This window comes from Thalassophryne amazonica, unplaced genomic scaffold (genome assembly GCF_902500255.1).
Source record: "Thalassophryne amazonica unplaced genomic scaffold, fThaAma1.1, whole genome shotgun sequence".
Taxonomy (NCBI): domain Eukaryota; kingdom Metazoa; phylum Chordata; class Actinopteri; order Batrachoidiformes; family Batrachoididae; genus Thalassophryne; species Thalassophryne amazonica.
In genome coordinates, this window is record NW_022986257.1 from 323,422 (window position 1) to 344,740 (window position 21,319).

Genomic DNA, 21,319 nt, shown 5'->3' on the forward strand with positions numbered 1-21,319 from the left:
CTTGCCCACAGCTTCATGCTGTGGCTGGTCAACTTTATGCCTCTGTAGCTACTGCAGCTCTGCACATCACCCTTGTTCTTAAAAATAGGAACCAGCACACTTCATCTCCACTCCTCAGGCATCATCTCGCATTACAAGATTTTATTAAACAATCTGCTTAGAAACTCCACTGCCATCTCTCCTAAATATTTCCATGCCTCCACTGGAATGTCATCTGGACCATCTGCCTTTCCACTCTTCATCTTCTTCATAGCTGCCCTCACTTCATCCTTACTAATCTCTTGTACTTCCTGATTTACTCTCTCCACATCATCCAGCCTGTTCACTCTCTCATTTTCTTCATTCATCAGCTCCTCAAAATATTCCCTCCACCATACCACTTCCAGTGTTATGGTTAGAGGTTCGGGTGGAACTGAACCATTGCAGGCAATGGACCCAAATGTAGGGAGCTGGACACGGAGAAGAGTACAAAGGAATATATATTTATTTATAATAAATAAAGGTGCTGTGCTGGGGTGCCTGCAGTGTGGCGAGATGGCCCGCCTTCTGGTGGTGAAATGAAGGAGCTGCAGGATCCCGAGCCACTCTTGAAGGATAATATCAACTAACGTTTCAGGGTTCAGGACCAGATGGAACGCTTCCCTCCGAGACCAGGAGCTATAGGGAATAAAGACACGTAGGCTGAGTGAATGCACTCATAACGCTGGAGCCTCAAAACAGTCACAGTTCATAAAATGTTTAACACAGGTTGTTTCAGAGGTCAGGAAATAAAGTTCTCTTCTTAAGAAATAAAGTCCATTGTTCAGTAATTGTTCATAGTTCATAAGTTGTATCCAAAGGTCAGAGGTCAAGTGCTGCGTGTTGGAATGCAGTTCCAATTAAGCAGGACTTGATACTGCTGGGTTCTCAATTGTTTGATATCAGAATTCATGTGGTTCTTAGGAAGAGTTCTTGGCACAGTGTTGTATGGCTGGGGGTGCCTGGCTGTCTTCTGTTTCTGTCTTTTGTTTTTCCTTCCAGGTGGCACGCGTTTAGGACTGAGTGGCTGTGTGGCTGCGTTATCAGGACCTCACCCTGATCACCTGAGGCTGATCATGTGCAGCTCGTCAGGACTCACAGCTGTGGTGCATCTACATGGATTGGGGCATGGTGGCATTTAAGTCTGGAGTACACAGTGTGTATTTGCCAGAGACTCGACCTTGTGACCAGACGGGTGAGATCATCGTCTTGAGAGCCATCTCATCATCATGGATGCAGAGACCGTCCAGGTTTGATGCCATGGTCTGTGAAAGAGGAGGGGGTGAGGTCTCACGCTTGTCAGCACACTTCCTGAGGTACTTTAGGTTTTGTGCCTAACATTAGTACAGTCAGTAAATGTGGTGTCCCTCACACCTTATTATATTGAGCTGTTATGTTAGTCGTTCAATCAGCTCCACTGCAGTGGATAATGTGAACTGGGTGTTCCATGCCTGCAGGGTGGGAAGCTGATTGGTAATTAAGCCAGGAAGTGTTTGCTGTTTATGTACACCTTTGAGTGGTCTCTCTGTGTGTGGAGTGTGGACTCACATGATGGTTTCTTCTTTCACAGACTCGGTTTGTCGCGGCCACCTGGAGGGTGTCGGCGGGGTCCTTGGGTCCGAACTGGTTCTGGCTCCGGACCGTTTGTGCTGCTAGGAGCGCACCGCTAATCCACCACGCCAGACCGCGCACTTATTTGTTTGTACTTTAGCACGTCACTGTTATGTCATTAAATTTTGTTATCCTTTGTACCGTGCTCTGCTTATTTCATACTGGGTCCTTCAAACACTGGTCGGTTCTCCGTCCTGCGTCCGACACATAACAGTAGTCTCTGGCCATACATCACGGACCCAGCGGTAGCAGAGGCGGTACCGCGCCGGTAAGGCGGCAGCAGACGTTCAGAAGTTATCCGGATCAGTTGCGGGTGCTCTCTGCCCGGATGGTGCGTGTCTGAGAACCCATTATTGAATACTGATTTGAGCTCTCTTGCAGCCATTTTCCTGTGTTGTTGCCTTATCCGTAGGTCGTGGTGGAGTGTGAATAGTGACGGCTTCGCGTCACACTCCGACCGGATAAGAGGTTAAACGGGAGCTGCATGAGTGGGTCTGTAATGGGTGAACGCGCACGGCGGAGCTCTGTGACACGGGTCGCTGTGCTTCCTGTTGTTACAGTTGTAGCCCCGTTTCCCCGGGTAAAGATAGCTACTGCGTCTGTTGTGTCAGCTCCGGCGTAATTTAGTTGAAGCACATTTTGGTTTTCTTACACACAGCTGCGCACAGGAAAAGCAGCATGAGTTGTTTTTCTCTGTTACCAAAGGGGTTTTTATTTTTAGCACTTTGGCTCCCTCTGTTGGTGACTGAGACACATTACCATTAATGCTCTTAAGGTGGAACAGGTGTGTTCCATTTGTTTGAGCTTAACGGTATAAGTCACTGATTAGTTTTGTGTTGGTTCATTTTTTGTGGGTGCTTTTTGAGTTGGTTTTTGGGTGAGATTTTTTTACACTATTAGTGTTCTGGGGTCGTGCCCTTGCAGGCTGTCTGGAGCATCAAAAGGACCCAGTTAACGTTATGTTAGTCTGTTAGTCTTTCTTTTTATTTCTTTTGGTTTCACCTCCCAGAGTTGATGGGACGGTCCTCTGGGGGGTGATGGGGGGGGGGGGGGTAATTGGGTTGTTTTTTCTTTTTTCTTTTTTTTGTTTTTGTTGTGCCCTCTCTTCTCCTCTGGCTCCAGCCGTGTGAGCCGTACGTGTCGGCGTGGCTGGAGTGGTGCAGTTTGGTTATGCTGGGCATTTCCCAGGTAACCTCTGCACCCGGGGGGGGGAGGTATTTTTTTTTTAATTCCCTCTCTTCTCCTCTGGCGCCAGCCGTGCAAGCCGTAGGTTGTCGGCGTTGCTGGAGTGGTGCAGTTCGGTTATGCTGGGCGTTTCCCAGGTAACCTCTGCACCTGGGGGGGGGGGGGGGGTTCGTGTTGTTGTTTTTTTTTTTGTTGATTCCCTGTTCCACCTCCGGCTTCAGCACGCCTTTGAGCCGTCTGCCATCGGCGTGGCTGAGGTTTGGGGCAGTGGAATATACCCGCAGCTGGTGGCTGGTTTGGAAGTCGGAGGGGTGGCGCCGTTTTGTGCCGTCTGCCATTACCGCTGTTCCACTCCTCCCGGTTGACTTCTGGGGTATAGTCATGGTTGGTGACGCTGGACGTGCTTCCAGTTTCCACTGCGCCGAGGGGGTGGGGTCGGGGTTGTTTTGTTTTATGTTTTTTTTTTCCTTTTGTTTTTCCCCCCAGTTTCCGCCCTCAGGGTATGACTGTGGTGTCCTCTGGGGGGGAAAGGGCTGTGGGTCCATCTAGCCATAGACGGCCGGGGCTGGGTCCGTTGGTCATGAGGGGGGGCGTCTCCTGGGGTTTGATGGAACAGTCCTCTGGGAGGCGCTGGGAGTCCCCGTGGGTGACTTTGGATCCCAGAGGGACCTCGGCTGTGGTTATTACTCCTGGAGCTGGCGGGATGTCCTCTGGGGGGTGTTGGTCCCTACATGTCGTCGGGGGGGGGGGGGGGGGGGGTGTTAGCGTTTGTATTTGCAAGCTTAAGTTTGGGTTGTTTTTCTTTTCTCCTCTTCCCCGGGTTTGATGGGACGGTCCTCTGGGGAGGGGAGGGGTGGTTTGGTTGTTTGTGTTTGTCTTTTTTGTTTTGTGACTAATCAGACTTTGAGCATGGTTGGATGGAGGCTGACCGCACGGGTTCAAGAGCTCCTGGCCACACCTGTGCAAATTGACTGACAGAAACAAAGGCAAAGATGCAGTCAGAGGAGAAGACGTCAACCGTTCTGTTAGATGAAGATTCTGTTGGAAGATGAATGCAGATACGGTTTCCAGCCATGGTCCCTGGAGGGGGGTGTTTCTCCTGGGCCAGTTTTGTGTGGTCGCCGGGAGGCTTCCCGTGAGGGTGGGGTGCTGTTGTATGGCTGGGGGTGCCTGGCTGTCTTCTGTTTCTGTCTTTTGTTTTTCCTTCCAGGTGGCACGCGTTTAGGACTGAGTGGCTGTGTGGCTGCGTTATCAGGACCTCACCCTGATCAACTGAGGCTGATCATGTGCAGCTCGTCAGGACTCACAGCTGTGGTGCATCTACATGGATTGGGGCATGGTGGCATTTAAGTCTGGAGTACACAGTGTGTATTTGCCAGAGACTCGACCTTGTGACCAGACGGGTGAGATCGTTGTCTTGAGAGCCATCTCATCATCATGGATGCAGAGACCGTCCAGGTTTGATGCCATGGTCTGTGAAAGAGGAGGGGGTGAGGTCTCACGCTCGTCAGCACACTTCCTGAGGTACTTTAGGTTTTGTGACTAACATTAGTACAGTCAGTAAATGTGGTGTCCCTCACACCTTATTATATTGAGCTGTTATGTTAGTCGTTCAATCAGCTCCACTGCAGTGGATAATGTGAACTGGGTGTTCCATGCCTGCAGGGTGGGAAGCTGATTGGTAATTAAGCCAGGAAGTGTTTGCTGTTTATGTACACCTTTGAGTGGTCTCTCTGTGTGTGGAGTGTGGACTCACATGATGGTTTCTTCTTTCACAGACTCGGTTTGTCGCGGCCACCTGGGGGGTGTCGGCGGGGTCCTTGGGTCCGAACTGGTTCTGGCTCCGGACCGTTTGTGCTGCTAGGAGCGCACCGCTAATCCACCACGCCAGACCGCGCACTTGTTTGTACTTTAGCACGTCACTGTTATGTCATTAAATTTTGTTATCCTTTGTACCGTGCTCTGCTTATTTCATACTGGGTCCTTCAAACGCTGGTCGGTTCTCCGTCCTGCGTCCGACACATAACACACAGTTCTTTATCATAGCACAGTCACAAACAGGAATGAGTGAGACCAGGATCTCACTGAGACGAGCAGGAACTTAAGTGGTGTGTAGTCGAGACGCGCTCTCCACCAAGAGTCAAGGAGTTCCAAAGTGAAGTTGCTGTGCAGGTAATCAGAACCAGGATCCAGGTCTGCTTGGGAGCCATACCGAACATGTATGGAACATCAGGAAGACAGTTCGCTCTAATACGGGAATTAGAGGGGAGGCCAGGTTACCTGAGCTTTTGCTGCGGGACGCTTCGGCGTCTTAAGTGCATAGCTGGAAGACGCAGTCAAGGTCACAGGGCGGCATTCAGGTTTGATCCTCTTGGAGACTGCCTAGATCATCGAAGGTGGCTCTGGAAGCTGGCGAGGCAAAATGAGGCAAGCAAGGCAACAGACAAACTCGGCATACAAGTATCTGGCAATACATGAACACAAAGTCAGGGTTTAATAGTCTATCAATAATCAGTCACTCATCTGATCCAGGTGTGAAACAAAATTGAGAGTGCCATCTAGTGGAGAAACTAACACACGACACTGGTAAAACAGAGTTAAAACCAGGCTCTGAGGGAAGTCCTGACATCCTATCCAGTCCACCTAACCTACATGTCTTTGGATGTGGGAGAAAGCCGGAGCACCCGGAGGGAACCCCACAAACACGGGGAGTACGAGGTCTGTCAATAAAGTATAGGTCCTTTTTATATTTTTCAAAAACTATATGGATTTCATTCATGTTTTTACGTCAGACATGCTTGAACCCTCGTGCGCATGCGTGAGTTTTTCCATGCCTGTCGGTGACGTCATTCGCCTGTGAGCACTCCTTGTGGGAGGAGTCGTCCAGCCCCTTGTCGGAATTCCTTTGTCTGAGAAGTTGCTGAGAGACTGGCGCTTTGTTTGATCAAAATTTTTTCTAAACCTGTGAGACACATCGAAGTGGACACGGTTCGAAAAATTAAGATGGTTTTCGGTGAAAATTTTAACGGCTGATGAGAGATTTTGAGGTGATACTGTCGCTTTAAGGACTTCCCACGGTGCGAGACGTCGTGCAGCGCTCTCAGGCGCCGTCGTCAGTCTGTTTCAAGCTGAAAACCTCCACATTTCAGGCTCTATTGATCCAGGACGTCGTGAGAGAACAGAGAAGTTTCAGAAGAAGTCGGTTTCAGCATTTTATCCGGATATTCCACTGTTAAAGGAGATTTTTTTAATGAAAGACGTGCGGACGGATTGCAGCGTCGGCTCGCAGCCGCTGCGACGCTCCGCCACAGGAAAAACACCTCCGTTGGAAGCCTTAAGGACAAGTTGGAACATGTCCAGCTGTTAAACAATTTCTCATATACTCACTCCACTGAAAGCCATCAAAAGCCGCCTGGATTTTACAAATGGTTATCAACACGGACCCACGCGGACCCGTCTGCACTCTCAATAAGAGCCTGAAATGTGGAGGTTTTCAGCTTGAAACAGGCTGACGACGGCGCCTGAGAGCGCTGCATGACGTCTCGCTCCGTGGGAAGTCCTTAAAGCGACAGTATCACCTCAAAATCTCTCATCAGCCGTTAAAATTTTCACAGAAAACCAGCTTAATTTTTTGAACCGTGTCCACTTCGATGTGTCTTACAGGTTTAGAAAAAATTTTGATCAAACAAAGTGCCAGTCTCTCAGCAACTTCTCAGACAAAGGAATTCCGACGAGGGGCTGGACGACTCCTCCCACAAGGAGTGCTCACAGGCGAATGACGTCACCGACAGGCGTGGAAAAACTCACGCATGCGCACAAGGGTTCAAGCATGTCTGACGTAAAAACATATGAATGAAATCCATATAGTTTTTGAAAAAAATAAAAAGGTCCTATACTTTATTGACAGACCTTGTACATACAAAATCCAAACAGGAAATTGATCCCATGACCTTCTTGATGTGAGGCAGCAGTGCTAACCACTAAGCCACCATGCTGCTCTCTTGGACATGTTCTCTAAAATTTATCATGAAAGTAAAGTCAAGCTAATCCATCTAAATTTCCACTTGTTAAAACTTTTGTAAATAACTTGAAAGATGAGTTACAATACAGAATTAATTTAAACTCAAATGGAAATTAAGCTACATCAAATACTTAAATTAAGTGATAAATTGCCTGTAATTCTGCATTGTCATTTTTTTCATCAGCAGATGAATTATAACGGTGCCTCCCATTCACACTGACTTCTCACATTCACCCATTTAGACTTCTACAGTCACACTCTCACACCAACTTTACTCACTCAGACAAAAATCTCACATTCATCCATTCACTGGTTTCATATTCATCCAAGGGGACTTCTTACATTCAACCATTCACACTTTTTACATTCATCCACTCACTTCTCACACTGATACATTCAAACAACTTCTCACATTCACCCATTCCTACTAATTTTTCACATTCACCCACTCACCTCTCACACAGACCCATTCAAATAACTTTTCACATTTACCCACTCATTTCTCACACTGACCCATTCAAACAGCTTCTCACATTCACCCACTCACTTCTCACAATGACCTATTCAAACAACTTTTCATATTCACCCACTCACTTCTCACAATGACCTATTCAAACTTCTCACATTCACCCACTCATTTCTCACACTGACCCATTCAAACTTTTCACATTCACCCACTCACTTCTCACAATGACCTATTCAAACAACTTTTCACATTCACCCACTCACTTCTCACAATGACCTATTCAAACAACTTTTCACATTCACCCACTCACTTCTCACAATGACCTATTCAAACAACTTCATTCACCCACTCACTTCTCACAATGACCTATTCAAACAACTTCTCACATTCACCCACTCATTTCTCACATTGGCCCATTCAAACAACTTCTCACATTCACCCATTCACTTCTCAGTGACCTATTCAAACAACTTCTCACATTCACCCACTTATTTCTCATAGTGACCCATTCAAATAACTTCACCCTCTCAGATAACTTCACACTTCACATTCACTCACTCACACCAATTTGTTAGATTCACCCATTCGTAATGTTGTGTACATAAGTTGTTTGAATAAAGCCAAGGAAGCCGGCAAGTTTGCACCGGAACAATTATGAACTTTATTACAAAAGGCTTCAACAACCAACTGGTCTCCATCAGCCATCCACCTACTTCTGTGACAGGCTGTACGCAGTTACAGCTTTATATACTGGTGCTTAGTGCCCCTGCAGGTAACCCTGGTTACTGCATGATCAGAATCTTCCAGAATACCACAGTCCTCTGTAGACTTTAACTGCACTCGTCTCTTTTCGCTTCTTGAACAAAGATGTGCAGTTTCTTTTACACACATTGGTATTATTTACATTTCTGTAGCAATTTGATTGCTACGTCCAGACGTTGTGGAGGATGAACGTTTCTCCGTGGATGCTCCACATGTTGTGTACCCACAGGATCTTCCACAGCTTGGTCCATTTCCACCGAAACCTGAGGAACATCAATCTGAGAACAGTTTTTTTAACTGTTCACCCGCAGTGTCCTTTGACTCATTTTCACAATCTCTCAGTTCATTGTCAGTATCAAAAGCAAAATGATTATCATCATCTGGATTTACATTCTTTTTCTTTTCTTCCAGAAGCTGATTCACATCCTGCTAGGTTTAAAATCACCTAAACATCATTAATTTGCAAAAAAGAGAAAGACACAACAGTCAAATAAGAGTCAGAGAGTAGAATTCAATTGTAAATGCTCGCGAGGAGTGCAGCACAGAGACAAGCTTATCTAACAATCTCCAAAACTGCACTAAACTCTGGCTGTGCTCTTCGCTCTTTTTATTTAGGATGTCATACAGGCGCGGTTGTCTGGCAGATACAATGAGTTTATTTCTATTACTAAAGTATTAATAAAAGAATGTATAATAAAAGAATGTATGATAACTGATATATCCATATATACATAAATCCAACATTTCCCCCCTGTTTATCATGCATTCTTACGGTATAAAACATTCACCCATGAACAAAATTTATTCTAACAACCACTTCTTTTCAGATTTTCAGTTGCGGGATCATCCAACAGTGGTAAGGATGCATTCACACTTGGGAGGCTTAGAGGTCATCATCGTCGTCATCAGGTTCACCGTAGTCACCTGGGTCTGGGAACAGGTCGGGCAAGTGCACACTGTCATCGAAGTCATCATGACAGCAGTCTTCTTTATCATCTGTGTCAGGGTTGTCTCCTAAGAGGGGGTACATCTGAGCATTGTCTCTTCCAGCTGGTGAGATAGCAGTGGTGATCATTCTAGTGGTTAGAGATCGTAGACAGGGTATACAACAACATCCACACAAGGTCAAAATAGCGGCAAAGACAGCAATAGAGATGAGTGCAGATGAGACTAACGTGCGATATCTCCCAAACATATCCAACCACGAGTCCCAAAACGCAGTGTTAACTCCGCTGTGCTCCTTCATTTTATGATTCAGGGTGCGCAGACCCTCGATAGCCAGGGTCAGGCTGCCATTAGCCGCTGTATTGTTTGGAATGAACGTGCAACACTGTTCTCCAAACATGGCGCAAACCCCACCCTTTTCAGCCAACAGCATGTCAAGGGCTATACGGTTCTGGAACGCCATCAAGGATGTGGCGGCTAGTTGGGAGCGCACTGCTCGGAATCCTTCCTCAGTCCAATTGCTTAATCTTTGAACGTTGTAATGGATGTAATTGATCCTATCTACATTTTTGTTAACAGTACTCCACCAACAAATAGAGGATTCAAAACCAGCTTGTATAATAAAAATGTTATTGTGCTGTTTTGCACCTGTCTTAAAGTAACCCTGAGAATGTACTTGTTATTCAACTTTGTTTTAGCATGCTGGGGTCAGTCTGAACTGGGAGTGAAGAGCTGGATGTACTTGTTACACTGATTGCACAACTTTGTTTTAGCATGTTGGGGTCAGACTGAACTGGGAGTGAAGAGCTGGATGTACTTGTTATTATTCACAACTTTGTTTTTGTTGCTATTGACGACTGCGCTGAAGAGATGTTTTTGCAAGAGGAAATACCTTTTTGATGCCTGTTGATTAAAGAAATTATGTGCGCCAGGGAGTTTGAAATGGCCACTCACCCTCCCTTTGCGCACACACTAGAAAAGAGGAGGCAGAGCCATGCTCCGATAGAGTCTGCTGCAGGTTAACGTACGAACGCCCAGCCGGTTGACAAGCGCACTTTACCGAAGGTGTTGGCTCTCCACCTTAAAGGCGTCACGGTAAGAGAAGAAGAGATATTTCATGCACTGCAACCACTTGTGTTTGATGTAACTGCTTTTGTGGGGAATAAATATACGCCTTTTTATTCTAGCAAAATGCAGTCTGTGTGATCATTTCTGTGTGCCGATCTGACCGAACCTTGTGTTTCAAAACACAGCTATACTAATTTATACTCATCTGGAACCCCTCTAGGGACCCCTATAGCGTCAATGTAACTTAGATCTCCAGCAGTCTTCCATGCGTTTCACTTAGTGCGGGTCCAATGTTCAGGGACGACTGCTTTGGCATTTAAGGTTAGTTCTTCAACAGTCATGGGCAACACTTGTACAGGCAAAAGGAGTGATACTAGAGTACAGTAACCCGAGGAATTGTTTGGTAATCTATCACAAATCCTATTATCTCCACACCACCACCACACATCGCTTCTAGCAATGGGTTTAAAAGGGCTTGGTGGTGTGAGAGTGTGGTTACACCACACGGTCTCATTTAGTCCCCCTAACTTTAGACCAGTACCTGGAAGCTTAACACAGGTAAAGTTTCCCTTTGCCACATCTTCAGAGAACAGGGGTTTATTCTTGGCCATGTTAGCCACAGGATAGATAGTATCCCAACTTATGCAACTGTGATTCAAAGGAATGAACGTATTCACCATAATTTCAAGCAAACAATCGGAGGTCAAAGGGGCTGGTACTACACGCAGTATTGGAAGAGGCCCTAAGCACACAACACAGTCTTGTTTGGCAGGTTTTGCTGCCTGCTCTGCCATAAGCAACCAATTGTTTCTTTGTCCACTAATTCCTGTGGTTACCAAAAAACAATCATCTGTTTCAATTTTTCCATTTATGATCTGAACTTTTCTCATAGACGTCTGTGGACCCAATTTATCCCAGAATAGAACTGTTGGGTTAATCAATGCTTAAACACCAATAATAGACAGAATCTGATACATAAACAATGTTTGGTTTGCAGGAATAACTATGGGTCAGGATGGACAATAATCATGTGAAAAGTTGTCCAACAATCTCTATCTTTTAAGGCCTAACTTAATTTGCATGCATCAAATAATAACTAATAAGCACTTCATTGGTCATCAATCCTTCATGAAAGCCTGCAGCTTCTTGTTTGATTTGCAGCAGGGGTTAGTTGTATCTCATGAGAGTTCACATTATTTCAATCAAAACACAGCATGATCAAAATATTGAGTTATTATTATTTGTTGCTCCTACACTGCTGTCAGTTCACCCTCACCAACATTAATGTGTCTAACAGGAGCTCTATAAACATGTTACAATAATCAACATAGTCTTACTGTTCACACACTGTACAACCTTCTGCTCTGCTCTTCGGCTAGAGTGTTAAATTACACTTTGTTTCCAAAACAAACTACGCTTCAAAAAATAGAACACTGAATGTATTTAGTAAAGTCAATGCAACGTAATGCAAAACAACATTAAAGCTGGAATTGATTACATCAAATAAACAATATCTCTCTAAGTGTAACAGTAACAAACACTTTTAAAACACTGGTATCAATTACATGTAAAACCCCTGTGTTTCATGTGTTATAGCACAACAAAATATCGCTGCAGTGTTTCTCAATTTCTCAAGTTGTGGGGGTGTGGAGCGGCAGGGATGAGGAGGAGGAGGGAAGTCAGCATTTAGAGCTTCCCTCAGCAGCTGTGTGTACACGCTCCTCCTCCAACACCCCAGACCAGGAACAGAATCCCACAACTGCTACAACAAACAAGCAAAATAACCCAACTCTTCTCAAACAAAAACGTCCAAAGAAGACCTGTGTTACATTATATGCAACATATTATACACACATGTAGACACGTAGAACTCAACGGAACTATTAATTACAGTGAACTGGTAGGAGACTTTTTTTTTTTTTTATAGTCCTCAGAGAATCTACCACAACCACATTTTTATTTACTCTAGATGGAAAAAAAAACTTCACTATAAAATGATGAAGCTCTTAACAGAGAGAGAAGAAAGAGAAGCGGCAAATGTCGAACGAACAAAAATCATTTTTTTCTTTGATATAATAATTATATCAAACTGTTGAGGGCATTAAATGCAGAACACATGGCAAAATGAAACAAAACAGACAACATATATAACCTAATAACTTCATCCTTGTTCAAAGTATTCAAACTGGGAAGTGGATTTTCTGAAAACAAACAAAAAAGTAAAAACATAATTAAAAAGAAAATAAAAGCAATAACGGTTGTCAAAACTCCCAACATCTGGAGATATTTTGCAGTTTCCAAGTCTACATAACATACGGTCGATAACTCAAAATAGCAGAGAAAAGAATGAAATGAATGCATACCGAGGTGAGAAGTAATACAAAAAGTAAACATCCTGACTTTCACACAAATAAATTGATAAAATAACAAAACATTATTTCATTACGCTAGTGCTGTAACAGGACAGGGAATCATATTTTGACTGCATTCAGGTTTTTACAGCACTTAAAATGAACAGAAATAACTGGGTGATTGATCAATACATAGATGCTAACTATCCACTACAAGACTGCAAAGTTCAAGTGATAAATTAAAATAATAATAAATAATAATAATAATTACCCTGCCTCACACCCCATGACTACTGGGATATTAAATGGAGTGAGCAGGAATAGAAAATTGATAGATAATAATCACCATCTTAAAGCTACAGCGTGTAGGATCTTTTTGTTCCATAAATTTCCAATCTTTGTTACTTAGACGATCCCGCGGATCCTGTTTTTGTGTCTTACTGTTTGACTTCCCCATTTTTACTTTGTTTTTATCTTTTTGTGTTTTTATAAAGATAAAATTTAGACCAGTGATATATCAACACCTACAGTGTTCTAAACACTGGTTATATGTTTCTTACGGGACAGCGAATTTAAATTTTCCACCAGTCAGTGAGTTCCCTTTCTCCTCCCCGAAGGAAGCGGGAAATCCTTGCCTCTGCCTCTGATCAGTGGTCGCTGTTTACCTTCCCGTAATTTTATATAGAGGAGGATCTAATGACCCGTCACTCTCATTCAGTCACCTTTATTACACAGTCACACGTTGTACCGGTAGTAATTTAGACGCCAGAGGAGCCCGTACCTCCTAACACAGACTTTAACTATTTAATAATAGAGGATTCTGTTCATCCTAAAACACGGGATTTAACTGCGTTTATCGTCACCTGACATTGTCTAGAATTCTCAGGGTTTGTCACTATTTCCACTGTTTTACACTTTTACGTGACCTTCTGTCACCATTCACACTTTCAGTTTTTCAATTAAAATTCTACTCACTCAACCGCTGTCTTCCCCTCTCGGACTTGTCTTCAACCTTCCGGATCCCAGCCGGCGGACCGAGCCAGTCCCGCCAAAGGGTCTCAGTACCTTGGCCAAGGATTTTGCTAGTCTCAGTCTCGTCCGCTGGAACCCTTCAGGTATGTTGACATCCGGCTCGAAGGACCAAAGTAATGTTAGGTTTAAAATCACCTAAACATCATTAAACTGCAAAAAAGAGAAAGACACAACAGTCAAATAAGAGTCAGAGAGTAGAATTCAATTGTAAATGCTCGCGAGGAGTGCAGCACAGAGACAAACTTATCTAACAATCTCCAAAACTGCACTAAATTCTGGCTGTGCTCTTCGCTCTTTTTATTTAGGATGTCATACAGGCGCGGTTGTCAGCATACGTGGCACAACAGTTTAGCAATCATAAACAGGTCTTGCAGCTACAGTTGGGCAAGATTTACAACTTCAGGTTTCTGCGACCTCAGGCTGCTGGTTTGGGGAAGGTGCGGTCAGGACTTCCTCTCCCGTGCTCCGTTCTTCAGGTGTTATCTCAGCCAGCATATGTCGGTTAACCTTTTGTTCTTTCCTGTGGTTGAAACCACATGCGTGCGAGTAGAAACATCAGTTTGCAACACAGCTTGTAACACAATTTGCAATACAGCATACTTTCTCTTAGAATCACATCAATCATATTCAATCTTTCCATTACAACTCTCTTTCGCACAGAAAACAATTCATATGATCATATACAAACATTTTCATTCCTTATTATTCATTTCGTATGTTATTATATCTTTAATTATTTGATCAGTTGTTTTTAACATCAGCTCTTCTGGCCTCGCTTGCATCAGTTCCTCTTTCTCTGACTCTGCACTAAAAACAACTTCTTCGGTTCCTCTTTTTCCCTAACTGCAAAGACAAAAACAACTCATGTAATCATACATTTCACTTATTTGTAACATACTTTATCAAGAGGTCATCAAGAAGTCAGCAACAGACTTCTGGCAGATACAATGAGTTTATTTCTATTACTAAAGTATTAATAAAAGAATGTATAATAAAAGAATGTATGATAACTGATATATCCATATATACATAAATCCAACACATCCTTTGATACACTTTTCATTTACTGACACCAAATATGTAACAGGACCCAAAACCTGTGTAATTTCACTTTACACCCATTTCTCTTCTCCCCTGCAGTTTCTTACAAGAACTGCTCGTCCCACAGAGAAACTCCTGAGTCTTCTTTCACATTGGACTGTTTTTGAACATGTCGATCCTGGATACATTAAGATGAATTTGGTTTCAGCAAAGACACCCTGGTGTGGATCTATCTTTACAGAAAGAGTTCTCTACTTTTGGCTAAGGACCTTTCAAAGTTCTGCACCGGCCTCTCTGCCAGTCCATTTGAGGCTGGCTGGTAGGATGGAGTTCTGATGTGCTTCACAGCATTCAGCTTCAGAAATGTCTCAAATTTGCTTGCAATGAATTGAGGTCCTTTATCAGTTACCACGTCTTTAGGGAACACATAATCAGAAAACAAGTTCCTCAAGACTTCGATTGCTTTGCAAGTAGCAGCATTCTGAATATATGATTCCAGGCCACTGGGCGTACGCATCCATCAGCACGAGGAACATTTGCTTTTTGGACTCTGCAAAATCAAGGTGTGTTCTCTCCCACGGACCTGAAGCCCACCTCCGTGTGGGTACTGGTGCTGTAGCAGGAACACGATGCTGATGTTTGCAGATGTCACTCCCTCAGTCTCAGTCTTCAGTAAGCTTCTAGCCTAAGTCTTCATGTCAACCCTGCCCCAGTGGCTGACATGTAGCTCTGAAAGTAACCCGTGTTTCAGACTCTCTGGAATGACGACTCGGAATCCAACAATCAAACAATCACCTTCCACAGTCGGATCAAATGTTCGTCTCACATACAGCTGAAAAGCCTCACCTGACATGTTTTGACCAGCCCAGTCTCACGTTTTTTTTTCATCCTCCCGTCACAAAATGATTCAAATTTTCGTGACAGGGGTTTTTTAACTCACTATTACTAACCCTACTCCTACCCCCAACCCTAACCTTAAGCCTGGGTCCCACCGAATAATAAGCCATGAATAATGAGCCACACATGGGTGTGTCAGCGATTATTTGATTATCACGTATCCGCTATGAAGGCACCTCTATGTGCCTCTCTGTACCCAACATGTGCCACGTATCAGCCTCTAGTGAGACACGACTGACCAGTCATTAGAGCTTCGAATGGCTCGCATCAGCCACACTAAGCCACGTAGTGCTGTGATAGCGCCATGATAACACGATGTTGGCACACGTTTAGGCATGGGTTTGGTCCAAACCTCCAGCCCTCCCACACCTGGTCCCTTTAAAGTTTGGGTTTTCAATTCACAGCAGAATTTAAAGATGTCACCTTTTCTAAATACAGTCCAAAAATAGACGCTCCAGTACAGTCCTACAGTTGTGCGCTGTGCGCCAGGCTGCTGTCCACTTATAATGCACCAGACCAGCTAGAACCAAACCAAGGGTTCCTGGACAGCTGCCTCTGTGCTCCTCGCTGGCTCCACAGCTTGCTGGCTATATTTTTTTCTGCAGCTTTAAAGACACACATCGTGATCCCACGTTTAACATTGTGTTCGTCCGTTTATTTCTGCAAAAAAGCTCTTTTGCACGAGTGCTGCTGTTCTGCATACACAATGAGGTGGCTGCTTTAATTATATACACCTGCTGCCGCAACCCACGTGGATCACTTAAAAAAAAATAAAATTCTTTATTTCTTCCGCAGCTTACAAGTCACCATGATACAACTTTTAACTTTGTGTTAAAAACTTTGTGTTGTGGCGACACCATGTGACACAAATTTGCATCCCTCGCCTGGCGAAGGTCGTGCCACCATCGCCTAGTGCAGGGATGGGCAATTAATTTTTACAAGGGGCCACATAGGGAACCTGAATTATGTCCAAGGGCCACACCATTGATAACTCAGCTGTCTCCCATTACAAATTTTACAAAAAAATTACCTATTTAATAGCTTTTATAGGTCATTTTTTATTATTGTAATAATATGTAAATATACCTAAATAAACCTCTCTAATGATTTGCAACACATAAGCTTGACATTTTTACTATATGTAATAATAATCACAGACCTCATGAGGGCCAGACAGACATGCAAAGGGCCGCATGTGGCCCCCGGGCCGCAGTTTGCCCAGGTCTGGCCTAGTGTGTCGCTCTGCTTGGGCCAAACTTTCACTGCAAAAATTCACCCCAATGCATCATCAAATAGGAGGAGCTTCCATTCCGCTCACCGGCTCCGGTTGTCAGTCAAGTCAACATGGCGGACCGTGATCACACGGAGCGAGTTGTTGTGTTCTTAATTAAGCTGACAAATGTCACCAGAGGTGCCGTCGCTGGGTTCACAACATCCTCATGAGACGTTCCCAATTCGGGGAGTTTCATTTGCTGCAGGAGCTGCGTCTGGATGACGGCCGCTTTCAGCGGTACTTCCACCTCTCCAGGAACCAGTTTGAGGACCTCCTGTCCCGCACTGGAGCCGCCATCCACCTCCAGGACATCAATTACAGACGGTCCATCCCTGCTGCAGAGCGGCTTTCCATCTGTCTTCGGTTAGTAAAAACAACCTGCCTACAATACAAATATACACCAATATATCCAAATTGTGTTATCTAAATATTTCGCACTTAAATTAATAATCAAAGTCCGCCAAAATATAAAAATACACTGGGCAAACAGAAGGCAACAGAAGTAAATTGTCATACGATTGCCATAAAGCAATAAATCATTTGTAATTGGAATTTCCTGGTAAAATGTGGTTCAGATAATAATATAGATTGTTATTAACAAAGATATTGAATGCCACCGCTATCTAGTGGCTTTCAGGCAGTGCCCGCAACTAAATTGGTCAAAAATAATGAATATATAATGCATATATATAAATATATGAAGCAGCAGGACCTTCGCGGCCGGGATGACGGTGGGGGATCGAACCCACGTGGCTCGCACAAAAGACCGTTCCTCTACCAGGTCAGCCAAAGGGGAACTCCCCGTTAGCCAAGCTAGCGGGAACGTCTTTTTCAATTGGGACCCGGGACTTTCATCCCACTACACACATACATATACACATACATATATACACACACATACGTATATACGTGTATACATACACATACATATATACATACATATATACACACACATACATATACACATACATATCAATCAATCAATCAACTTTTTTCTTGTATAGCGCCAAATCACAACAAACAGTTGCCCCAAGGCGCTCCACATTGCAAGGCAAGGCCATACAATAATTATGAAACACAGTCTACGTCTAAAGCAACATAACCAAGGGATGGTCCAGGGTCACCCGATCCAGCCCTAACTATAAGCCTTAGCGAAAAGGAAAGTTTTAAGCCTAATCTTAAAAGTAGAGAGGGTATCTGTCTCCCTGATCTGAATTGGGAGCTGGTTCCACAGGAGAGGAGCCTGAAAGCTGAAGGCTCTGCCTCCCATTCTACTCTTACAAACCCTAGGAACTACAAGTAAGCCCGCAGTCTGAGAGCGAAGCGCTCTAATGGGGTAATATGGTACTATGAGGTCCCTAAGATAAGATGGGACCTGATTATTCAAAACCTTATAAGTAAGAAGAAGAATTTTAAATTCTATTCTAGAATTAACAGGAAGCCAATGAAGGGAGGCCAACACGGGTGAGATATGCTCTCTCCTGCTAGTCCCCGTCAGTACTCTAGCTGCAGCATTCTGAACCAACTGAAGGCTTTTTAGGGAACTTTTAGGACAACCTGATAATAATGAATTACAATAGTCCAGCCTAGAGGAAACAAATGCATGAATTAGTTTTTCAGCATCACTCTGAGACAAGACCTTTCTGATTTTAGAGATATTGCGTAAATGCAAAAAGGCAGTCCTACATATTTGTTTAATATGCGCTTTGAATGACATATCCTGATCAAAAATAACTCCAAGATTTCTCACAGTATTACTAGAGATCAGGGAAATGCCATCCAGAGTAACGATCTGGTTAGACACCATGCTTCTAAGATTTGTGGGGCCAAGTACAATAACTTCAGTTTTATCTGAGTTTAAAAGCAGGAAATTAGAGGTCATCCATGTCTTTATGTCTGTAAGACAATCCTGCAGTTTAGCTAATTGGTGCGTATCCTCTGGCTTCATGGATAGATAAAGCTGGGTATCATCTGCGTAACAATGAAAATTTAAGCAATACCGTCTAATAATACTGCCCAAGGGAAGCATGTATAAAGTGAATAAAATTGGTCCTAGCACAGAACCTTGTGGAACTCCATAATTAACTTTAGTCTGTGAAGAAGATTCCCCATTTACATGAACAAACTGTAATCTATTAGACAAATATGATTCAAACCACCGCAGCGCAATGCCTTTAATACCTATGACATGCTCTAATCTCTGTAATAAAAGTTTATGGTCAACAGTATCAAAAGCAGCACTGAGGTCCAACAGAACAAGCACAGAGATAAGTCCACTGTCCGAAGCCATAAGAAGATCATTTGTAACCTTCACTAATGCTGTTTCTGTACTATGATGAATTCTAAAACCTGACTGAAACTCTTCAAATAGACCATTCCTCTGCAGGTGATCAGTTAGCTGTTTTACAACTACCCTCTCAAGAATCTTTGAGAGAAAAGGAAGGTTGGAGATTGGCCTATAATTAGCTAAGATAGCTGGGTCAAGTGATGGCTTTTTAAGTAATGGTTTAATTACTGCCACCTTAAAGGCCTGTGGCACATAACCAACTAACAAAGATAGATTGATCATATTTAAGATTGAAGCATTAAATAATGGTAGGACTTCCTTGAGCAGCCTGGCAGGAATGGGGTCTAATAAGCATGTTGATGGTTTGGATGAAGTAACTAATGAAAATAACTCAGACAGAACAATCGGAGAGAAAGAGTCTAACCAAATACCGGCATCACTGAAAGCAGCCAAAGATAACGATACATCTTTGGGATGGTTATGAGTAATTTTTTCTCTAATAGTCAAAATTTTGTTAGCAAAGAAAGTCATGAAGTCATTACTAGTTAAAGTTAATGGAATACTCAGCTCAATAGAGCTCTGACTCTTTGTCAGCCTGGCTACAGTGCTGAAAAGAAACCTGGGGTTGTTCTTATTTTCTTCAATTAGTGATGAGTAGAAAGATGTCCTAGCTTCACGAAGGGCTTTCTTATAGAGCAACAAACTCTTTTTCCAGGCTAAGTGAAGATCTTCTAAATTAGTGAGACGCCATTTCCTCTCCAACTTACGGGTTATCTGCTTTAAGCTACGAGTTTGTGAGTTATACCACGGAGTCAGACACTTCTGATTTAAAGCTCTCTTTTTCAGAGGAGCTACAGCATCCAAAGCTGTCTTCAATGAGGATGTAAAACTATTGACAAGATACTCTAACTCCCTTACAGAGTTTAGGTAGCTACTCTGCTCTGTGTTGGTATATGGCATTAGAGAACATAAAGAAGGAATCATATCCTTAAACCTAGTTACAGCGCTTTCTGAAAGACTTCTAGTGTAATGAAACTTATTCCCCACTGCAGGGTAGTCCATCAGGGTAAATGTAAATGTTATTAAAAAATGATCAGACAAAAGGGAGTTTTCAGGGAATACTGTTAAGTCTTCTATTTCCATACCATAAGTCAGAACAAGATCTAAAATATGATTAAAGTGGTGGGTGGACTCATTTACTTTTTGAGCAAAGCCGATAGAGTCTAATAATAGATTAAATGCAGTGTTGAGGCTGTCATTCTCAGCATCTGTGTGGATGTTAAAATCGCCCACTATAATTATCTTGTCTGAGCTAAGCACTAAGTCAGACAAAAGGTCTGAAAATTCACAGAGAAACTCACAGTAACGACCAGGTGGACGATAGATAATAACAAATAAAACTGGTTTTTGGGACTTCCAATTTGGATGGACAAGACTAAGAGACAAGCTTTCAAATGAATTAAAGCTCTGTCTAGGTTTTTGATTAATTAATAAGCTGGAATGGAAGATTGCTGCTAATCCTCCGCCTCGGCCCGTGCTACGAGCATTCTGACAGTTAGTGTGACTCGGGGGTGTTGACTCATTTAAACTAACATATTCATCCTGCTGTAACCAAGTTTCTGTTAGGCAGAATAAATCAATACGTTGATCAATTATTATATCATTTACCAACAGGGACTTAGAAGAAAGAGACCTAATGTTTAATAGACCACATTTAACTGTTTTAGTCTGTGGTGCAATTGAAGGTGCTATATTATTTTTTATTTTTGAATTTTTATGCTTAAATAGATTTTTGCTAGTTATTGGTGGTCTGGGAGCAGGCACCGTCTCTACGGGGATGGGGTAATAGGGGGATGGCAGGGGGAGAGAAGCTGCAGAGAGGTGTATAAGACCACAGCTCTGCCTCCTGGTCCCAACGCTAGACAGTCACAGTTTGGAGGATCCCAAAAAATTGGCCAGATTTCTAGAAATGAGAGCTGCTCCCTCTAAAGTGGGATGGATGCCGTCTCTCCTAACAAGACCAGGTTTTCCCCAGAAGCTTTGCCAATTATCAATGAAGCCCACCTCATTTTTTGGACACCACTCAGACAGCCAGCAATTCAAGGAGAACATGCGGCTAAACATGTCACTCCCGGTCCGATTGGGGAGGGGCCCAGAGAAAACAACAGAGTCCGACATTGTTTTTGCAAAGTTACACACCGATTCAATGTTAATTTTAGTGACCTCCGATTGGCGTAACCGAGTGTCATTACTGCCGACGTGAATTACAATCTTACCAAATTTACGCTTAGCCTTAGCCAGCAATTTCAAATGTCCTTCGATGTCGCCTGCTCTGGCCCCCGGAAGACAATTGACAATGGTT

At 43.4% G+C, this 21,319-nt stretch overlaps 1 long non-coding RNA gene across 1 annotated transcript; it reads right to left on the reverse strand.

The window, feature by feature from the left end:
* Positions 1-3,679: 3,679 nt before the first annotated feature.
* LOC117505865 lies at positions 3,680-13,715 on the reverse strand. The gene is made up of 3 exons (XR_004559288.1): positions 12,127-13,715; positions 6,547-6,552; positions 3,680-3,690 (listed from the first exon to the last, which is right to left on the reverse strand). It is a non-coding gene; the product is annotated as an uncharacterized LOC117505865 (long non-coding RNA).
* Between the last annotated feature and the right edge of the window lie 7,604 nt (positions 13,716-21,319).